Genomic DNA, 19,066 nt, shown 5'->3' on the forward strand with positions numbered 1-19,066 from the left:
ATCAGAGTACGCAGATGCAGTCAAGTCATATGACTTCTCCACTAGCATATGCACAAATGTTCATCAGCAAATCTCATCTTTGCTTTACCTCCCTCCCATGACCTAAAAAGGAGTCCACCACACACACACACACACCCCTCACTTCAAAAACATAATTAGTACTCGCATTCAATTCTGGGCATTCGGAATAGACCTAATGGGTGATTAAACCTCTCCTCCAACCCATTGCTTAGTCTTCTTAGAGGATGAAGGATTTTGTATAACACAAGTCAACATATAAAACATCTTGTATAGAAACAGACTTTCAAGTGGTCCTCATTATAGTGATTCAACGAATATACAAAGGACTCAACACACAACACAGTGTATATTAGAAGAATGATTAATTTGTTCCCCTAAAAATCCTAATATCTACACAGAAAAAATACCCTATACACATTTTATCATTCTTTACCAGTATAGTCATACAAAGGAGTACCACAAAAGCAAAAGAACACATTTGGTTTGACTCACAGTTCTAAATTTAATATAAAATTGCTAAAACCACCAAAACAAACATGACTATGAAATATTTAATGATCTTCATCTAAATTCAAGTCACCATTCAACCACCAATACCTCTGCTCTCCTTACAGGAACTTTTCAAAAGCAAATTCTGGAATTAACAGGACAAATTTTTCTGGTGATAGAAATTAGGAAGAAATTGGTTGAAGGTGGTTCCTTGGCTGTCAAACTTTTTCTCAATAATATTTTGTAAAATAAAAGCATCAAACAGATCTTTACATTAACTTACAATCTATCAAGCAATACTGGAGCAAGCTTTAAATATTAGCCACATTCTGTCAGGGCTGACTAACATTAAATCAGTATCAGTCTCATGTCTTGCAGCATCCACAACTCATCTTCTTAAAACCACTTAAGATTTCATAATTAACTCAATTAAACAATGTAAGTCATCTCCTTGATCTTTAACATGAAGGGGTAATTTTCCCCAAAAATAGTACCTCTTTCCTTCACATGATTTAATCTGTGGTTAGAGTCTTTAACAGGATTTCTTTCCTTCTTAGAAAATAAAATATACACCTTTCCAATATGAAAAACTCTAACTGATAATGCTATAGCTTAACCAGGTCAAAAGCATTTTTTTTTTAAGTTAAAGAACCTAACTGCATCTTTGGACCTTATGTGAGGTAGTGTCCAGGGTCACTGGGACCCCTGCTTGGCCAGTGTAGCTGGGTACCAATTAAAGACAGAAACCCAAGCATTCACTCAAAGCCCCTTCCCAGCTGTTCATCCTAGTGGAAGAAGCCGTGGGTACAAACGAATGCGGCATTCTACGGAGGGCTTTGGGGATAGGCTGCTTGAGAACATCAAAGTGGCTCACGTCCCCCGAGTATAAAGCCAGTGACTGCTCTCAGCTTCCATCCACAGTAGCCACAGTCTGGAATCACCTGAGTGCCCGTCAACAGGGGATGAAGGGAACGTGGCCTGAACACACACAGGAGCAATACTCCACCACACAGCGGAGAGCCCTGTCATCCGCGGCAGCATGGATGGAGTTGGAGGACATTACGTTAAGCAAACGAGTCAAGCAAGGAAACGGCGCATGTTCTCACTCATAAGCAGGAGCTGAGAGCAGATCTCATGGAGGCCAAGAGTAGGTGGTCAACAGGGCCCAGCAGAGCCCACTCATAAGCAGGATGGGCAGAGGCTGGTAACGGGCACAAACACACAGCCTAATGGGAACACGAGACCTACTATTGATAAATCAGCAGGGGGATGGCAGTGGGTCATCTACCGTGTATTTCAAAACAGCTAGGAGAGAATAACTTAACATAACCAGCACAAGGAAAAGAAACTATTTAAAGTGAAAGACATCCCAAGTACACAGATTTCATCAATATAGCGGTGAATCAAGGTATCACATGCACTCTGAAAATATGTACATATATTATGTATCAACAAAAACAAAAACCAATGACAGAACCATTTGCGAAGCACTTGCAGGAGAAGAATGGGAAGCCTGACATGGTGTGGCTGTGTGTCCCCACCCAAATCTCATGCTGAACTCTAACCCTGTGTTGGAGGCGGGCCCTGGTGGGAGGTGATTGACTCATGGGGGTGGTTTCTAATGGTTTAGCACAATCCCCCAAGTGCTGTCCTCATGATAGTTCTCCTGAGATCTGGTTGTTTGGAGGTGCATGGCACCTTCCCCTTCACTCTCTCTCCCCTTCTAGCCATGTGAAGATATGCCGGCCTCCCCTTCACCTTCCACTCTGATTGTAAGTTTCCCCAGATGTAGAAGCCTGTACAACCCACAGAACTGTATGCCGCTTAAACCTTTTTTTCCTTATTACCCAGCCTCAGATAGTTCTTTATAGCAGTGGAAGAACAGTACAGTCCTCAGGACCAGCAATGTTTTCCTTCTACCCAGCGGCCAACAAGGTCCCACACCCTAGCTGGTTTTCCAAAGCCTTTGCCAGAATGCTGAGGCTGTTTTGGGGATAGTAACTTTCCCCATCTCTGGCAAACCAGATGGGGCATCCTATTTGCCTCTTACCACCTTTCTCAGAGAAACTCCACCTCTGAAACAGCCTCCGCCAGGGGCCTCCTTCAGCAGCAGCAAAGCAGAGTGTTCCTTGCACTTCCCTTCTTCTGAACAAGTAAACATCTTAAGCTTGTTTTTCCACCTTCCCAGCTCATTGAAAAAAATATCTTATGCTTTCTATTTTCCTAACACACACACATGGAAGAGAAGTGCCGTGAGGGCAGGGGCTCTTGTTTTCCCGGATCTGAGCCTGGCCCTCAAACACTAGCCGAATACTAACACGATATCCAGAGGCAGAAATGCAAATATCCACATGACTTTAAATCCCCTAAGGATCTAACAGGCCGAGTGGCCCATGTAACTATGGTGTGCTGGGCCATTCAACTGGTGTCCAAATCCCTGTCCAAGTGAGCTCTTTAATTTCGAGGCTTTTCAGACAGCTGTTTTGTTGTTGTTGCTGTTCTGTTTTTATTAAAGGGATATTTTACGGTTATAATCAAGAATATCCCAGGCGAGTGTGGTGGCTCATGCCTGTAATCCCAGCACTTTGGGAGGCCAAGGTGAGCAAATCACCTGAGGTCAGGAGTTCAAGAACAGCCTGGCCAACATGTTGAAACCCCGTCTCTACTAATACAAAAATGAACCAGCCATGGTGGCAGGCACTTATAATCCCAGCTACTCAGGAGGCTGAGGCAGGAGAATGGCGTGAACCAAGAGGTGAGGCTACAGTGAGCCAAGATCGTGCCACTGCATTCCAGCCTGGGTAACACAGCAAGACTGTCTCAAAAAATTAAAAATAAACCAATACTCCCAGTTAGTTCTTCACCAATGTCAGATACATCAGTTTAAAGAAAAATATGAAAGCATGTTTTTAAATTTCAGTGTTGAATTTAACCATATCTTTTAAGAAGATATGAAGATAGAAGTTCCCCAAGGATCGGGGGAGAAAAAAGCAGTTAAGAAAATCTTAAAACCTCAGGAGAAAAACAAGTATGGGTTAAGATCTCAAGGCAAAACTTTTTCTTTGCACTTTGATTTCAAAAGAACAGAGATGCCCAAAATATGAACTCTCCCATCTGCATTTTATATTACCTCTGTGTCTTTTGAAAGGCTGGAGATGGGACCCCAGGTTCCAAAGTGCCTGGCCATGGCTCACATCAGGCGGCATCTTTCATAGCCGTTTACTCCCCTGACTGTGCCTAGGGAGCTCTGTGGCCCAATTTACAAAAAAAAGGGTCCTAATTTACTCACGTTCATCACTTTGAGCAGAGTCTCAAGAAATGAGACAAATATTGACACTCCACAGAAGCAAGTACTCTCTTCCAAAAAGTCAAGTGTCAGGTTCCCACGAGCCAGGCAGCTTGCTTACAGAAAGCACTGGCTGACTTGCTGGTTGAATGTTAAATGCATTTAAAATGTTAAGTGATCAAACCCCCCTCCCAGTGGGTGTGCGCGTTGAGCTGGCTGCAGTAGTGATGCAGACCACGTTCTTTCCTTTGGTTTTGCTTCAAGCAGAGCACCCCACACCCAGGAAGAGGCCAAAGGACGGCATCGAGGTCTAGGACAGATTTAAGGAGAGCTGCAGGCTGACTGCCTCATCTGCAAATAGTCTCTCATTTCAGAGAAAATCACTGAACAGAGTTCATAACACGTGAATTTTTAAAATTCATATTTCTAATTTCATCCCATTAGAACTTTTGAACCTCCACCTCCCACCTAGAGAACGTCAGCTCAAGCCGATCACAGCGCAGTGCGATTTTCTATAAATAATGTGCACGCCTGCATCTGAGCGGAGATGTGAATGTCTGGAATGTGCCTGCCAGGCCCAGGAGGAACTGCAGCAAGTGTGGGGACACAAGCCGCTAAGGAATCTGATTTGGAGGGAACTGGAGGCAACTAAAACTAGGTCCACTGGTTTTTCTTGGTAAGGCTTGACTAGGCAAACTGTTATCACTGTTGCTAATTCATGGTAATTGGGATGGGGACTTAACAGTAAGTAATTAGAGCAATTACAGAATTTACTACTCAATTACAATGGCACAGATTCCTGAGAATGGAAGAACTGTTGCCCAGGAATAGAGTTCAAGAGGTCCTCCACTTGCTCCAGGAAACATGGCATTTCCACACACCCCTGCTTTGGTCCCTGGCCACCACCATCCTGATCTCGGCCATCTGATGGCATCAGTCCCCAAAGCTGGAAACACCTGACACCTCTTGTCACCCTCCCATCTGCCCTGCCTTCCTCCAGTCCGGGATATTCAGGGATGCCCACATACAGGACCAGGAAACCAGGGTTATCCCAAACCAGTGCCTGCATTCAAAGTCCTCCACGGCAGCACAATCACCAATGGCCAATACTCCCAGAACCTTCCACCTCAAAACGGGAGCACATCTGGATTCAAGCTGACAATGCTGCATTCTCTTTGCCATGTACACATGGAGGCATGTCAGGTTCCACCTAAAGGTATCAGGTTCCACGCTGGTCAGGAGCCCAAACCTAGTCACTCTGCATGATCTCAATTCACCATCCAGAGAAGCCTGCAGTTTTCCTCTGGTGCACGGTGTGGATGGTGGATGGTGGATGCATTTCCCCTGAAGACTCGGAGACAGGAGCCTGGCCAAGGAGGCCAGTCACCCCAGCCCCTGCAAGGCCCAGACGTGCCCCTCTGCTGTCTGCACACAGTACCCAAGTCTAGCAGTGCTGGCTCTGTGGTGGGATCCATCTGGGCCTGCAGAGGACCCGAGGCATAGGAACCGTGCAGCCTGGCTGCAGCCAGAGGCCTAAGGGATCCCCACGAGGCTCTCCAGCCTAAGTGCCCTCACCACAGGCAGAGCCATGCAAGAGAGTTGCCTGCTGAACTGGAAACGCCCCAATCTGCTCAGCCAACACAGAAAGATAACAGCCACCTACAGCTGCTGAGCCCCGAAACGTGGCCACTGGGCCTGAAGGATTGAATCTGGAATTTAATCTGTGAAGTTCTTTTCAAATGTGTTTAGCTATGTAATCAAATCTTTATTCTAATTGAATTTAAAGGAGCCTCTGGCTATGGGCTCCCTTGTCGGGCATCACAGCTCCAGGGAGTAAGAATGGGAGAGAGAGGCCCAGAGCCTCTCTGCATTCTCCACGTTAATTCAACAAGTCATCATAAGGAAAGGCACTCCAGCAGGAGAGGTGTACACGGGAAGAACTGGGTTGGCCCTGACAAGAATGACCCCCATGGCATCACAGCTGCCTCAGGCAACAGGCAAAAGACAACGATGCCCACCTGGACAGGCCACCGGATGTGATGATGCACCCCCAAGCCCTAGTCCCACAGCAGCCAGAGACCACCCACTGCTCGTCCCGGGTGAAACACAAGCCCTGGTCCCACAGCAGCCAGAGACCACCCGCTGCTCATCCCGGGTGACACAGGCAGAGCTACCGAGCCCTCAAAAGCAGGAAAAATTAAGGAGGCAATTCCCACGACACACGTGACTCCTTGGAGACAGACACAGGCTTCCCTGCGACAGTGCAGAGGACGGTGCAGTCCCTAGGCGGGCTGCTTCTTCCAATGATCGGGAAGAAACCAGATCCATTTCCTTTTAGGAGAATCATTTGTACCGTGATTAGACAGAAGACAGAAGGTGGCTGATGTTATCAAATCATCAAGCACCTCACGGCTGCTTCTCCAAGGAAGGCTTGGAAACTTGCAGCCACCATCGTAGGGGCGGCAGTATTAATGGAGACACGGGTGACTGAGGTCTGGTTTCCTCAGGGAAGCTAAATTTGAACTTTCACCACTGAGGAATCGGTCATTTACAGTCACTCACCCTCAATGCAGAAGAGGGCTCAAGACACTGCACCAGACTTCAACACTCAGGGTTAGGGTCAGGGTCAAATTCACAAGTTTTACAAAATGTATTTACTCGGGATGCCAGAAGAGATGCAGCTTCACACCCCCCCACCTCCATGGTTTGCTTATCCCCTTCACCAGTGGATCTCACCAACAGATGACACATCCACGCCTCATCCATGGCAGCACAGAAAACCACTTGGAAGACAGCCACTCCCACCAAGCTTCCTGGCTTTGGTGTTTAAAATCTGCATCATTTAAAATCTGCATCTCATACGTGAGATTACACTCCTCTGAACAACGACATTGCGACTGTCATTTCACCCAAAAGGGCTTTAGGAAATGACACGCGGTCCAGACGCCAGAGGTCGCCGACCACCTTACTCTAGCCTAATTCCTTTGTGCCTGTATGGAGGCTTCACAGATACAGCCCATTAATGACCGTATGAGAAGCTCAGGGCATAGACGAACTCAGTGTTGAATTTTTCCATTTATCACCCTTTTGTTTTGTCCAGAAGACAGCTGAGAAAGGCGGGGGCAGATCATCTCCTCGAGTGTAATGACTCCAGCCACTTCTCTTCACCCCAGGTCACCCCTCAGTCACACACTTTTGAGAAGCCAAAGCAGTTTTCTTCCCTTCACTCTGGGTTGCAAGCACTAAATTCCTCCGTTTTATCAATTAGATTATCAAGCAGCCGTTTGTAATCTGGACTGCAATCTAATACGAAATTTAAAGCTAATTTAGGTTGCAGTAATAGCTCCTATTTACATTATAGATAAGGCATGAATGAAAACTTTAATCTGTTCATAGGACCAACTTTGTAAACAAACCAATTATTCAAGCAATGATTGTCTTCAGTTACATGCAAATTACTTTGCTCATAAAAGATTTTCCAGTAGGAATTTTTAAATCCATGGTCTGTCTTTTCTGAGCCTGTCTCTGCACCTTCCCCTGAGTGCACAGCAGGACTTCTCAGGGCATCCCATCAGCAGGCCCACTGAAGAGAATAAGCCCGCAGCCCCCAGCCCAGGAATCAAGTCCGAGCCCCAGCAGCCCCTCATCCAGCCGGGGCTTCCTCACCAGCACAGCACCCAGAGGTCTTCCAGGTTTAATGCCATGTGTGCATGGAAAGTAGAGTGCTAGAATGACCACAGTGGACATTCTACAAATGCAAATTCCCTCCTGGAACAGCCCAGCAATCCTCTGTACCTTCCCCAAAGTACCCATGCCAGGCAGGCGTAGAGTCTAATGGGGGTGCCTAGGAATCAGCATTTAACACTATTCTGATGAATAAAAGTTTGAGAGGTCGGTCAGCAAGAGGCTGCCGTGGCCTCCACTCACTTGCAGGCTCTGAAGAGACACAGATTCAGGTAACACGCCAGACAGGACAGGACAAGGATGGGGAGGTTGAGGGCAAATTCCACGGACCACCAACCACCCCGCCATCCCCACTGAGACTCCGTGATTTACGGAGTGACAAAGCCAGGGAGAAAAGATGCCCGCACCACATGAGGGACTGAGATTTCACCTAAAGCACGCAGCATGTGGCTGAGGGCCAAGGTTGGGCAAGCCAGGAGCACAGAACGGGGTTCACAGGCCCAGACGTGCCCCCCACACCCAGACCCCGTGCAGACCTCCCAAGCACTGCCTGTGTCTCCTGCCTGGTTTATTTCCTCCTCCCCTTCTACTGTGTTGGTTTCTCAGCCGCCACCCACCACCACACACCCCGTCTACAAGCTTGGTGGACTCAAAAGAGGGGGGGTAAGATCTGGACTCTGGGGCCAACGTCCTGCCTGAGACATTAGTTCCAACCCACCTAGCTGTGATGTGAGCCCCCGAGATTTCTCAAATGTGAGATGGGAAGGTAACTGAACCCACTCACCAGGACGGCTCTGCAGACAGATTACATATAGCCACACATCGGCGTCCAGCACACGTGGGATCCCAGTCGTGTTGCCCCTGATGGGAATCCCTCTATGCCCCCTTGGCTACCACAGCCAACTCCCAGCAGCAGCTGTGGAGGGTGCATCCTCTATTCCCACTCCACTCACCTCCCATCGCTCCACGCAGTGACCTGCCACGCAGCGGCCAACAGCAAATCCGGCCCCACTGGATAATGGACCACACCCCCCCTCACTTTGGGGCATCTTCCACTTGCAGTTCCGAAGCAGGCCAAGAAACCGCCCTTAAGGGCAGTCACCTGTTCCTTAGTGCATGTAATGACCTGCCACGCAAGACCACCAGCAAACCCAGCTCCACCATCCAGGCTCCTGTGGATAACCGAACCCCCACCCCCACCTTGGAGCGTCTTCCACTTGCGGTTCTGAAGGGGGCCGAGAAACCGCTCTCAAGGGCACTCACCTGTTTCTTATTGCACATAATGGCCTGCAAAGCAGGGCCACCAGCAAACCCGGCTCCACCGTCCAGGTTCTGGTGGGTAACTTCCTCCCACCCCGCTTCCTCCTGGGGTGTCTGGGAGGCTCAGAAACTGCCCTCCAAGGGCACTCATCTGTTCCTTATTGCACTAATACCTCATTTACAGAAATCCACTTTGACTTTCCAGCACTGCAGGTGTGACAATTTAGGAATCCTGCTTGCAAGCTCCAAGAGCTTGAGGTCACGTCCACCTCACCAGCATCCCAGAGACCCAGCACTATCCCACTGTGTTTAAAATTCCAAAATACTCCTTCAAAATGCTACTGGCATTTGGTTTGCGCATAAAATGCTAAAAACCTTCAAGTGCAACAAATATCTTCAACAGTTTGATATAATGACATGTGAGTTACACATCTGCCAAATTGTAAAGCCTCATGCATTTATAACATTTTATTTATGGTCAAATGGTTCATTAATATAAATTACGAGAATCTCCAAGAAACAGGTTTTTTTCTGGCATTAGATGACCAAAGGAAAACTGGGTTCTGGCTGGCTTTCAGGCCTGTAGAGGCAGACATATCTGCTGACACAATCAAGCTCCTTCCCACTGATGTGGCCTCATCCCAGGCCCCTCATCCGGATGCCCGCAGGCCCCTGGAGGAGCAAGCTGACCTGTCCACATTTCTCAAATGCACAGCTGTTGCTCACACTGCAGATGGAGCTCAAGGCACGAGCAGGCCACCACGCTAAAAATACCACGCAGCGTCCACCCCAGGTGACAGTGGTTTTCACTCCATCCCAAAGCCCCATGTATGAGTTTACAGCCATGACTACTAGATTTTTAGACCCTCAAGACATACTTTGTTTACTTTTATGCAACAAAGTTAAAAGACTATCACTCAGATATAGGCTCTGAAACTGTGGAATAATTATTTGGGAACAGAGCCTCTGCCAGATCAGGATAAGCACTTGGGACAACACCCCGTGACCTCGGTCCACACAAACCCATCCAGACCAGAGGCCTCCCGCACTGTAATTTCTGTGGATTTCTGTAAACGAGGTATTACTGCAATAAGGAATAGATGAGTGCCCTTGGAGGGCAGTTTCTGAGCCTCCCAACCACACGGCCACATTAAGGCTGAAGCCGCACCACCTCCAGAAACACTGTCCCTCACCGAGGTGTGCCTGGCTTCTCCCTTTTTCCAGAACTTAACAAAACCTGAAAGGACAGGTCTGTGTAGAAAAAAACAAGCTACTTGCGATTCCTCTTCCCAGTTCAGGCTGTAGGAAGCTCATTTCAGCCCTCACTGTGTTCTGACTGTGGCTTGGTTCCCATAAGAAATAAAGTCAGAATTCCAGTCCCTGTCTCCTGGGCGGTGTGGCAGGTACACATGCCTTCAGTTACATGAGGAAAGGCGTGGCGAGCCCCTTCCTTCATTAAAACTGCACAGTTCCCAGAACCCTGATGCCATCCCCCTCACACCACTGTGAACACCTGAACAGAGCACATTTCAATGCGTGCACCTTTGTGGGCTAGTTTTCTATTTCTCCACTAAATCACCCCAAATTTAGCGCCCTAAACACTGACTTATTTTCTCACATTTCTGGAAGCTGGAGTCCAAAACAGGTCCCACCATCTAACGTCGAAGTGGCGGCAGGGCTGGCTCTGGGGAAGCGACCGTCTCCTTGCCTCCCGCAGCCTCTAGAGGCTTCCGCATCCCCTGGTCCATATGGCACCCACTGTCTTCAGGACCCACAGCGGCTCTGACGGCCCCCCCCAACAAGAGGACGCAGAATGTCAGGAGCCCGGGCTCTAGTGCTAGGGCCAAACCTCCCCACCCTGCCGGTTCCTCATGCACTCCCGTGCGAGTTAATATAGATTCCACTTTAACTAGTGTCACCTGTGTAAGGGGTAAGTGCCCAGCTGTGAACTGGTTAATCTCACCCACACAGACCGGGGAATAAACTCACAGGCCATGGACCACTCCACAAGCAATGAGTGACCACCTGCTCGGGGACCTCCATGGCCCAGCAGAGCACTCCGGCGCCTCCCATGTGGACTCAGAGTCTGCAGCGCCAGAGGGCCCTGGATAAAAAAGACAGCTCTCATGTCGGGAGGCACCCACCCGTGGTTGGGTTCCCGGTACTTTAAGTAGCCCAGGTGGACAAGCTGCGCCCCGTGCAACTCCATCACAAGAATAACGGCTGCACGTGGTGAGTGCATGGGTGGCCACCCCTCAGTTCAGCTGGCCGTGTTAAGCACATCACCACCGTGACCTCAAATCAGACTCATCTGCTGGCACAGTCCAGGCATCGACCCCCAAGAACATTGTGGATCGCAATTCACAGTAGTGATTGCGATCAGGGCCACACGTGGCTAAATGTATTTACAGGAGGACGCCACAGCCGATCTGGCTGGACTGAGAGCATTTCCCACTGTACATTCTTACAACACCATTTTATTTGCGCTTTATTAAACTTTTATGGCTTTCTTCTGCTCATCTACTTGATGGGAGTGTTTCTTGTTCTTATGACTGCAGTGATACTTCAGGCTACAACTATCAATGTGTAAAATTAGTTTGGAAGGCACCTTATCATTAAACATTTCACAAGCAAGCAGTCAGAGGCACCTAACTCGGAGGCCTGTTTTCTTCTCTGAGCCAAACCTACCTTGGACTCAAAGAAAACGGCACATGGAGAGGGGCTGGATCTCCAGCGCCCATTCCTAGGGGGCCTCCTGGGGAGCAGATATGGAGGGAGAAGCCCTGGGCTATGGCATTGCCGTACTAAAGAAAAATCTATTTGGGTAAATGTAAGCGCCAGACATAAGAGATTAAGCAAACCATGAAAAGAAACCACTAACCACAGCTTCTCCAAAACAGAACTAAACTCCCTTTAGTTTGAATTGGAAAAGCAGAAGTGATGATCAGGATACAAAAAAAAATGACAAAGTATCTGAACACAGGAGAATAATCAAGGGCCACTGTCTCTTCCTGTGTCAGTGGGAGCCTCGCATCTAAGCTGGATTTAGAAGGTTACTACTTTGGACTGAAAGTTATCCCCAACCCTAGTTTGTAAGCAAGTGGAGCAGAACGCTTCAATTATTTCAAGGTTTAGCGGTAAAGCTCTGCAACTCTCACAACCATTTTAATTGGTGTGAATTTTAAAGTGACTCAATCTGTTGGCTGGAGTATCTAACGGCTTAACCACGGGGTCATGGTGGAAAATTATTCCAATTGCTTTTGTTTTCTCTACTGAAGATGCATTTGAATGTTCTTGTAGTTTGCAGTTGGGGCTGGTTCTGATGTTTGGTCCTGAGGAGGCCCAAGTACCCGTAGAGGAAGAATCTGAAACCTCAAGACACTCGAGTGCTGTCTGGGGAGATGGAGACCCCAACCCGAGGGACACTGACGGACTCAGCACCGGCGCAGGGCCGCCAATGCAACAGGCCACGTATTTGCCGCTTACAAAACAACATAAGCAACCCTCCCAGGTGTGCACACACGCTCTGTACACATCTGTCCCTGCCAATGCCAGCACACATTCTGTACGCACTCACATCTGTCCCTGCCAATGCCAGCACATATATCCAAGGTGTGCACACACGCTCTGTACACGTGCACATCCCTCTCTGCCAATATGAGCACACACCCTCAGGGGTGCACATGCGCTCTGCACATACTCACGTCTGTCCCTGCAGCCTGAGTCAAACAGTCACAGAGAGGCAGAGGAGGAGGAGGAAGGTCGTGATGGGGACTGAGGTCCTGGGAAGGTTCCCCTCCCTACTTCGGGAGAGACCCCTCATGTGATCCTGCCGTCACTCACCCTTCCGCCTCCATCCTCCATCCTCCCACAGGGATCAGGAGGATGCCCACTGCACAGAGCTGTGATGAGCATGAACAGAAGATGGCAGGAGCTCATGCCAAGGTGCTGAGCACGGGGCCTACGGAGTGCTTCCTTCTGCTGTGGCTGACATCATCAAACAAGAGACTGACACAGCTTCCGCAGAGAATGTCACTCGCTGAGAAACTGAAACGTGTGACCTAGGAGCCTGTGAAGGTCTAAGAACAAACCAACAAGCCAAACGGTTTTGTTTGTTTTTCAAACACCATAGCCTGTTTTTACTTTTTTTTTCATGGTCTACCTTGGGTATCATTTAGTTTAATTTCAAAGTAAGTCCAATAAATACACAAAATCACAGGACTGAGCATGGAGCATTGTTTCACTTCATGTCCTCCAGCCTTTAGGACACATTAAGGAAAGACATGATTCCAGGATTCCCATTAGAAAGGCTGCCCTGAGGCTCCTGCTGGGGCAGCCAAATTGCAGCAGTTAATGCTGCCCCCAAGCTGCTTGGATGAAGCAGAAGATTCCGGAGGTCTCTTCTCTTCTGCCCCTCACCCAGGAGAGAAGGTGGGGGGAGAAATGTGAGAGAAGACAGGAAGAAGGAGAGGGGAGGGGGGTAGAGAGGAGGGGAGAAGGAGGGAGAGAGGAGGGGGAGGGAGGGAGAGGGGAGGGGGGGAGGGAGAGGGGAGGGTGGGAGGGGGGAGGGGGGGGAGGGAGGGGGGAGGGGGGGAGGGAGCGGGGAGGGGGGGAGGGAGGGGGGAGGGAGGGAGGAGGGGCATGTTCCATCCACCAAGGCAGCTGCACTGCAGAGAGAATGGAGGGTGTGTTGTCTCTCAGGACAGCAAGTTCAAGCTGTTTATAATTGTTAGCATAAGCAGTGACCAGCTGAGGACAGGGCTGCAATTGGAGATGACAACATTTAATTTTCATAGTTGATATTGGGGACCTGCATCTAAAGCATCGTGCCTTGCCCTTTCCCCAGATGGGCCAATGCCTCTCTATACTTGACTCTATTTGACTAAATAGCTGATATTGACTAGGAATTATGACGTGTAGGATACCCCTTACCATAGTAACGTCAAACTCACGTTCTAAATGCAATTTGCTCAGGGACTGGCTTCTAACTCTGGGTAGAAATGTTAAGCTCAGTACAGTTCAATTCAGTAAGCATTTATCAAGAAACTCCTAGACCAAGAGCTGTGTTAGACACTGGGTATGGGGTGATGGGGATACGAAGATGTGGAATTAGAACTCGAGAAGCTCAAATGCTCTCATTTAATTCCCTAATGCAATTACCTAGCTTCAACCTGATGGCTGTAATGTCTAAATTCGCTTTCTCTTTATTCCAGTTCTACATAACAAAGCATAAATAATCACAGAGCAATAATTCTGTGTTGGCCTATTCAGTGGACAGAGAAGAGCATTCTGACTGGCGTGAGACACTGTCTCCATTCCCAGGAAGCCCGTGAGGTGGCTGCACGGAGCACACGCGTGAAGATTCAGGAGCACGAGCATCAGGTGATGGGAGGGGCACGGAGGCAGCACCACAAAGATGCCTGCCGAGGGGCCGCTGCAGCCGGGCTGGCCGGGAAGGTCACGGGAGCGGGCGCAGGCATCTCCCTCCAGCCGCACTTGGTTTTCGTGAGGACACATGCAGGGAAGGGGATGACACCGAAATGCTGTGGCGCTGAGGGGAGGAGAGGAGGGACACAGGGCCAAGGGCTGGCCACCACCCCTTGCGTCCCTGCCCCTATGAATGCTGCCAAAATCAGCCCCAACGGGGAAAAATGAGGTGGGTGAAAGAGGTGGACAGACTTGGCTTCCATGGAATTCACAGATTCCAGTCATTAAAAATCCCTTCTGAGTTTTCATCTGGAAAACTTTGCAAATGTATTTAGCGACAAGAAGCAGAAGATGAAGCCAACACAGTTGGGCTCAAACCGCCACCCTTCTCCTTCTCTCTGCATCCAGGACCCGCCCTGAGCCCGTGAGTGGGAGGACCCGGAGCTGCCCAGCCCAAGGGAGAGGCCCCTGACCAGAGGAGGGAGCCGCACAGCGGGGCCCCCAGCACGTGGATGGCAGGATCTGTGCTATCTCAGTCCCAGGGCCCCAAGCAGAGAAGGCCTGGGGCTCCCAGCTGAAGTTTTGCTGTCTCCTCTGTCACCAAAGTCGAGAAGGACTGAGTGAGACCAACGTCTGCTGGCTCCTCGGTGGCTGCCGATGTGGCCCTCAGGCTGCGGGTGAAACCGTCTAGGGAAGCCGAGACAGTGGCTAGAATCACAGCCACGAGTGTTCCAGGGGCCCTAAAACACAAGCGCAGCCTGAGGAAGGCAGCGCCCGCTCAGATCCCCATCCAGGCTTGTGTGCCACACTCGAGAGGCACAAGGCACCAGAACATGGCACTTTAAGTGACTTTGTGGGGTGTAGGAACACAAAATGGGGCCTCGAGTGGCTCAGAAGTCACTCCCACCAGCCCACGGGGACCTGGGCGGCCCCTCTGGATGTGGCTGGCATCTCTCCATGGCGGGCTCCAAAGTCCTGTGGAGGAAGTGAGTGTCCGTCTTGCTCTGAGGAAGGATCCTGACAAGTATCCTGAACATGCAGGCACACAGCTGGCTGACTCATCTGAAGGGACCTGTTGAGCCACTAGCCAGGGAAGGCTGGAGAGAACTCGACTAACACACGATCCCTGCCCAGGAGCCCACCTGGGCCGCCCACGAGAAAACTACGGAAGCTGTGAAGACAGAGGTGTGCACGGGGCTGGGAGAATCCTGGGAGAAGCCGCACTGGGGACCAGGAGGGATGGAGGGCTGGGCCCCACAAGCAAACGAGGGAGGCGCTCAGTGCCATGAAGACCCCGCTGCACCCACAGCTGCAGGCCTGGCTGGCAGCACGACCGTGGCTTCAGGCGCGGGCCCAGGAGCACGTGTGTTTGGCAGGAGCTGCCCTCCTGGAGCCGCACTACGGGTACCGTCATTTTAGAGGCAGGTACCTGATATCAACGATGACAATCAACCATGCCACCCTGAATTACAGCCATGTCCTCAGCGGGTCGCTATTTACGCTGACAATTACAAAGAGTTTGAACTCGCTGTCCCAAGAGGCAACAAGCCCTTCATTATCACGGCCGCAAGCCTCTGTGCGGCCCTCCTCCCCCTCCGCTTCCCATCGGGGCAACCTGAAGTCCCATGACAGTGACTCAGAGCCAGCCCAGTAGCTTCAGTGCAGGAAAAATCACAAAAACTCAAACACATCCTAAACATGGGCAGTTGGTAGGAGCTGATTCCTAAATTAAACCAGTTCGGAGGCTTTCTGGGCTAGCACAGCTCTGATAACAGGCTTGCGCTTTTTGCTCCCCTTGAAGGGCGGCGAGGAGGCCAGGCTCTGCCATTCTGCAGGCTCCAATACGTGGAGTCTGCCCTGTGGCCTCGGTGGCCTGTGCCAGACAGTGTGACCGTCGCCCGCAGTGAACACTCGGCACAGCAGAGCAGGCTTGGGGAAGAACAGAAAGTGACCTCTAAGCCTGCAGAAGACGCTAAGCCACGCACGGCCTCACGCGCACTGCGTGTCAATCACGGCCGAAGCAGGAACGAGCTCTTAATAGTTCCAGTAAATGCAAAGGCCGCCCTGGAAAACAGTGTGAACCTTTCTGACAACTCGCAGGTAGGTAGCTACTGCCTGAGACACGAAGGTAAAGAATTCACCTGAAACTGCATATTATAAAACTTATTTTTAAATGATGGCGCTTAATTTGAAAGACTCCCAAAGAATACTGCATTAGAAAGTGACAGAGTGAAACCGTGAAGCTGACCACAGGAGTCCCTGGAAATTTCACCAAATGTTGCGTCAAAACTGGGAAATAGAAGAACCGCACCTGATGAAACATTCGATTAATCACTCGAGTCCTCCCCACATACGAAGCTATGTTAAAAAGTGTTCCAAAGGTGGAGAGGATATTTCTTCCGATTTCGCAGGGGATGTACACCACCCCTGGTTCCTAACATCCAGGGGGCGAGACGATGATATTAGTCTCAATATTGCAGGAGGTGTACACTCCCTAGTGACATTGTTCCTAATATCCAGGGAAGTAGAGGAAGATATCACTCCCAATAGAGCAGGGAGTGTACACCCTTTCTGTGACATTGCTCCTAATAGCCAGTGGGGGAGAGGAAGATATTACTCCCAGTATTGCAGGGGATGTACACCCCCTTGTGATATTGTTCCCTATATCCTGGGAGGGAGACGATGATACTCGTGGCAATATCGCAGGGGGTGTACATATCCACTGTGATATTGTTCCGAATATCCAGAGGGAGAGAAAATGATGTGACTCCCAATATCACAGGGTGTGTACATCCTCCTGTGATATTGTTTCTTATATTCAGGGAGAGAGGATGATATTACTCCCAATATCGCAGTGGTTATACACACCTCCTGCGATATTGTTCCTAATATCCCGAAAGGGAGAGCAACATATTTCTCTCAATATGGCAGGGGGTGTACACCTCCTTTGTAATATTGTTCTTAACATCCATGATGGGAGAGGATGATATGACTCCCAATATCGCAAGAAGTGTACAGTAGCCTGTGATACAGTTCCTAACATCTAGGTGGGGAGAGGATGATATTACTGCTCATATCGCATGTGTTGTAAAACTCCTTTGATATTTTGCCTACAATCCTGAGGGGAGAGTGTGATATTGCTCCCAATATCAAGGAAAGCGTACACCCCCCCTGTGACACTACACCCAATATCCACATTGGAAGACGAAGACATTATGCTCAATATCACAGGGGATGAACACCCACCCTGGGATATTGTTCCTTATATTGAGAGGGGGAGAAGATGCTATTGCTCCCAATAACGCAGGGGCTGTGGCGGTACACCCCTCCTGTGATATTGTTCTTAATATCCTAGGGAAGCGAGGATGATACTACACCCAATATCACAGGGGGTGTACACCCACCCAGTGATATTGTTCTTAATGTACTCCCCCTCCCACCACCAGGGATATCGGTCCTAATATCCAGGGGAAGAGAGGATAACATTATGCCCTATATCACAGGGGAGTGTACACACCCTTTGTGATGTTGTTCCTAGTATCCAAAGGTAGAGACGATGATATTACTGGCCATATCGCAGGGGGTGTACACCCTTCTGTGATACTGTTTTTGACATTCAGTAGGGGAGAGGACAACATTAATCCTAATATCACAGAAGGTGTACAGACCCCTGTGATGTAGACCCTAATGTACAGGGGAAAGAGAAGACTATTGCTCTCAATATCACAGGGGCTGTAGCCACCCTGCCCCCTGTATATTGTTCCTAATATGCAGAGGGGTGGAGGCTCATAGTACTCCCAATATACGAGAAGGTGCACACACACCTGTGATAGAGTTCCTAATATCCAGCGGGAAAGAGGCTGATTTTACTTTCGATATCGCAGTGGGTGTACACAGCCCCCAACCCTAGGATATCGTTCCTAATATCCAGGCGGGAAGAAGATGACATGGCTGACAATATCGAAGTGGGTGGACACTTCTTCAGTGATATGGTTCCTCTTATTCAGGGGGTGAGTGGATGATACTACTCCCAATAAAGTAGGAACCATACAGCCACCTTGGGATTTTGTCCTTAATAACCACAGGGGAGAGGTGATATTACTACCAGTATTGCAAGGGGTGTACACCCCTCTTGTGATACTGTTTCTTATATCCAGGAAAGGAGAAGATGGTGTTAGTACCAATATTGAAGGGACGGACAGCCCCCATGGGATATTGTTCTAAAGATACAGGTTGAAAGAAAATGAGATTCCATCCAATATAACAAAGGGTGTACACCTCGCCTGTGATATGAATCCTAAAACCTAAAAGAAGAGAGAATGACATTGCTTCCAAAAACACACAGGGTGTACACCCACCCTGTGATATTGTTCCTGTCATCTAAAGGAAGAGATGATGATACTACTCCCACTACCGCCAACCAACTACCACTTCTTTAAGCATCTTGACAACTTTTTGCAGGGAAAACAAGTACACAACCAGCAGGATGCAGAAAATGCTTTTCAAGAGTTCATCCAACCCTGAAAGCACAGAATAAACAAGTTTATTTCTCATTGGCAAAAATGTATTCGTTGTAATGGTTTCTTTTCTTTTTCTTTCTTTTTCTTTTTCTTTTTCTTTTTTTTTTTTTTTTTTTTTTGACAGAGTCTCACTCTGTCACCCAGGCCAGAGTGCAAAGGTGCAATCTGGGCTCACCGCAACCTCTGCCTCCCGGGTTCAAGAGATTCTCCTGCCTCAGCCTCTTGAGTAGCTGGGATTACAGGCACATGCCACCACTCCCGGCTACTTTTTATCTTTTTAGTAGAGACGGGATTTCACCATGTTGGTCAGGCTGGTCTCAAACTCCTGACCTCCTGATCCGCCTGCCTCAGCCTCCCAAAGTGCTGGGATTACAGGCGT

The 19,066-nt window shown here is 49.1% G+C and overlaps 1 protein-coding gene and 1 pseudogene across 1 annotated transcript in view; both read right to left on the reverse strand.

Annotated features, from left to right (window-relative positions):
- LOC106995779 (uncharacterized) overlaps positions 1–19,066 on the reverse strand; it is a 46,879-nt gene that overhangs the window by 16,738 nt on the left and 11,075 nt on the right. The window lies entirely within an intron of this gene.
- On the reverse strand, positions 14,809–15,694 carry LOC144336129 (uncharacterized; annotated as a pseudogene).

This window comes from Macaca mulatta, chromosome 17 (genome assembly GCF_049350105.2).
Source record: "Macaca mulatta isolate MMU2019108-1 chromosome 17, T2T-MMU8v2.0, whole genome shotgun sequence".
Classification (NCBI taxonomy): Eukaryota; Metazoa; Chordata; class Mammalia; order Primates; family Cercopithecidae; genus Macaca; species Macaca mulatta.